The sequence below is a fragment of the Ursus maritimus genome, unplaced genomic scaffold (genome assembly GCF_017311325.1).
Source record: "Ursus maritimus isolate PB19 unplaced genomic scaffold, ASM1731132v1 scaffold_19, whole genome shotgun sequence".
Classification (NCBI taxonomy): Eukaryota; Metazoa; Chordata; class Mammalia; order Carnivora; family Ursidae; genus Ursus; species Ursus maritimus.
The window spans coordinates 27,267,771-27,272,103 of NW_024424341.1; positions in this window are offsets into that span (position 1 = coordinate 27,267,771).

Sequence of the window (4,333 nt, forward strand, 5' to 3'; positions counted from 1 at the left end):
CCCCCCCCCCCCGGTTAGCGATTTATTAACATTTGGTTTAATTCCTCCCAGTCTTTTGTCTGTGCTTCTATCTATATATTATTTATTTATTACACAAATGGGATCCTTCTGTGCACATGGCTTAGTGTCAGTGGCATATTTTGACCATGGCATCGTATCCTCGTCTACAATGTCTTTTGAAATGGCCACTCATGATAATACTGTTTGCACGCATGGACCCTAACTTCTTTACTTACCAGTTCCCTGTTATTAGGGAAAAGGCATCAATTCCAGTCATTTTACTGTTATTTATTTATTTTTTAAAGATTTTATTCATCCATCTGAGAGACAGAGAGGGAGAGAGAGAGAGAGAGAGAGAGAGAATGAGCAGGGGGAGGGGCAGAGGGAGAGAGAGAAGCAGCCTCCCCACTGAGCAGGGAGCTCCATGGGGGCTCCATCCCAGGAGCCTGGGACCCTGCGATCACGACATGAGCAGAAGACAGACACTTAGTTGACTGCTCCACCCAGGCGCCCTTAGTCATTTTATTGTTATAAACAAAGTAGCTAAGTCTTTGTTTGAGTCCTTGATGATCTCCTTACGTTTTTAGGTGTGGAATGGCTGAGGCTTGGGGTAACACTTGGGGAGGTCGAAATCTCATCGATCTTTGATAAATTATCTACAGCTTCTTGACAAGACACTCTAAGGGAGCAATTAAGGGCACATGTTCTAAAGCTCGAGCAGCTGGGTTTGAATCCCAGTTCTGTCTAAAAAGGGTTTGGGACCTTGGGCATATGACTTAACTTCAGTTTCTTTATCTGTAATGTTGGAACAATACTATCCAACTTTGTGCTACTGGGAAAACGATCTGACTCTGCCACGCTCTGGCAGGGTCCTCTCCTGCTTTTGGCCTCGTTCTGCTCCCCTACCCTCACTGAGGAAACACATGAGTGGCAAGTTCACCACAGGGCCTTTGCACTTGCTGTCCTTTCAGTATGATACATTCTTCCTCCACATTTCTACATGGTTCACTTCCTCACTTCCCTCAGGTCTTAACTCAGATGATCCCCTTTCTGACCATTCTCTTTCCATCATTCTTTGTCATTTCACTGGGTTCTTTTTTTCTTAGACCATCATAACCTCCTGATGTATAACATGTCTTTTTGCTTTTGTCCATTCCCCCCCACCCTGAGAATATAAGTTCCTTGAGGGCAGGGAGTTTGTTATCTGAATTATATTGCCCGTTGCATAGATGGTGCTCGAACGTAATTTTGGGCATGGCTGAAATTTTGCCTGTGAAGCACTGAGCATGGTGCCAAGCCCAGGCTGGTGCTCAATAAACTGTTATTCACCTACTAGAAGAGCTGAATGGAATGGTTGGGATGTTGAGATGGTGTTTTTCAGGGGGTCTGAGCAGCAGTGTCACTGAGGGGATAAGCGGTGGGAGGTGAGAGGGATGTCCTATTTGACCACTTGTCCAGCTCTTGGTTGAATGGGGTTTGGGGCTGGGGTGTTGGGCGCTGGAGAGATGTGGCCACAGTGCCCCCTGCTCTTGCCTCTCTGCTCCCTTCTCAGGGCTGCTGCCCCTCCTCCCCCAAACACAGAGCCTCCTTTTAGTGAATCCCTCCTTGGGCTGTTTGATTTTGAAGGGGAGCCAGGCGGCTGGAAGCCCAGAAAAGAACCGAGGGCCCTTCCTCATTCTGAGCTCGCTCTCTTCTGGGGCTGCATTTCCCTTCTCACTTACGCTCATTCTCTGCTGCAGCGGCCTGGAATTGCTTGCTGCCCTGAATGCTCTCCCTCACTCCAGGGCTTTTAATATGCTGTTCTCTCTGCAGGGAGGACCTTTCCATCCACCCCCCACCCCATGGCATCCCACTACCTCTTGCCCATCCTTTCAGGGCTCAGCTCAGGTCTCCCCTGAGAAGTGCCCCTGACCCCCTTCACCCCAGTCCGGTACCTCTGCAGCCCCCCCCCCACTTCTGTCCATATTGCTTTCTTCACACTGTGTTTTCTTCCTGGCCTCCCCAACTCAGCTGTCCAGGTGAACACAGGGACTCTGTGACATTCACTGTGTGTCCTCAGAGCCTTGCCCGACACAGAGAAGATGCTCACATTGTTGGGTGAATGAATTAATAATGATGAAATAGGCACCGAAAGTGTTGAGGGCTGGGGGGCCGTCTTCTGGGCGGGACACCTGCTCGTGGTCGCGTAGTGACTTGGTGCCAGGGCCTGGAGTCTCGGGGTCTGTCCCAGGCTAAGCACTTCCGCAGTGTTTTGGAGAAAGCATCCTTATGTGTTTGGGGGAGTGACATGCTCTGCTTGGTGTCCCAGCCCTGTCGGACTCAAATGCTTCAGCCAGTTTCTATAAATGTGAACATTTCAATTGGGCAGCAGCTGCCATGGTAACGGGCTGAATCTTAGAACTTGGGGACTGGGAACAGACCGGAGACCAGGTAACTTTCAAGAGGCCCTTTTTGAATTGTGCTGGTGTGTGGAAGCTCACCCAGGAGAACTCACTTTGCCCAGGCCCTCCCCGATGCCCGCACTCAGTGCTTCCCTCTCTGGGAAGGGATCTCCAGGGGTTTCATGGGCCATATTTGTGCTATCTTCAGCTTATTCTCTTGGATCCCAGGTTGTTTGGGGCTCAGAGGAGGCAGGCTGAGATTTTTCTTGCTGTACTGAGGTGATAGGCCTGGGGAGGGGCATAGTAAAGCAGGGAGAGGTAAGTCACCTTCACCTTTAATATTCTGCTCAGGTCAAACTTGCAAGTAGCAATCCAGGCTCAGGGGCATGTCCTTTTCCTGGAGCTTTCTCAAACAGTAGGACAATGTTTTTGAAACATTAACTGATACTATTTTCTCCATGGCATTTTTTTCTTCCCATTCAGACTGTATTGCTTTGTGGTCATTATTTTGCAACACACACAGCTGTGCATATGCATACAGCTGTTCAGGTTGTGCACTGTGTAAGTCCATCCAGGCTGTGTGCATTATGCTCCCCAAATTGTGTAGTGTGCTAGCCCTGAGAAGGGAGGTAACAAAAGAAAAGGGAGGCACTTCAGGGGTTTTGCATTCAGTGCTTGGCCTTGGGGCATGAAATGAACTCTGAGTATAGATGAAAGGATGAGAGAATGGTGGATAACCAAGAATAAGGATTCTTCAGCCCCAGTCTAAATAAAGAATCCTTGAGGTATCAGAGGGAGAAGAGAGGTAGTGGCTCATTGAGAAGAGAACCCTGAACTCCACAACATGGGCCAAGTCCGGGTCAGGCCAGGGGGTGTGTGGCAAAACCCCCATCAGTTTGCTGCATCCAGGAGTCTCAGAGACCCGTGCCCCATTTCCCAGATGGTGCTCCAGAGAAGAAAGTGTGCATGGTAGATCTAGGCCTCAAAAGGCGAGGGACGGTGGGATGATTTCAGTGCCACGGCATAGCATCCGAGCCTGCCGGGTTGCTGCTGAAAATGAACGATCCCGTGGCCAGGATGGGCCGTGACTGAGCAGCCTTCTGTGTGGACCAGCGTTCAGGGAGGATGGGGTGGTGGCTGAATCAGGAGGCTCAGGTGGATTGGGATTGCAGGAATCGGACCTCCCTCCACCTCCACTCCTCAATGGGCCTGGACACCTCGGTGCAAGTGTGTGGGGACATGGGAACGGGGATCCTCAATTTGTCCCGGATTTAGTGTCTATTCTCGGGTGGGATGAGGAGTGAGAATAGAGGTTGAGTTGCATTAAAGACAAATAAGGTGATGTTTCTTCTAGTCAGTCCTGAGTCTTGGATGCAAGATTTATTCCCGCAGCACGTTGCTCTGCGATTCTCAAAAAGGAGGCTTGACTGGCTGTGGTTATCCAGCTGGGCTGCTGTTAGCCCTGGGGAGCTTGTGAAAACACACGCACATGCGCTTAGACTTAAGAATCAGAATATCTCGGGCGGGGCGGGCCTGTGGACTCCGCCGCTGGAACAGCACCTACACGGAAGCGGTGAGACGCTTTCTTTGCTGAATTCGCTGTGTGCTTTGGAGAAGTTTCTTCCTTTTTTTTCCTGTTTCTTTATTTATAAAAATGAGTAAATCCCCTTTCTGCGAGTGACTCCGAACCCTCAGAAATTCTCAGATGACAGATCTTAAAAGAAACATATAGCAATGCTGGTCATTAAAAAGCATTCCATGATTATTGTTTAAAAAGGGAGTCTTTGGGGCGCCTGGGTGGCTCCGTCCAACTCTTGATCTCAGCTCATGTCTTGATCTCAGGGTTGTGAGTTCAAACCCCTCCCTGAGTACTATGATAGGTGTGGAGTCTACTTAAAAATAAATATATAGATAATTAAATAAAATAAAAAAGGAGACTTTGTCACTTAGAA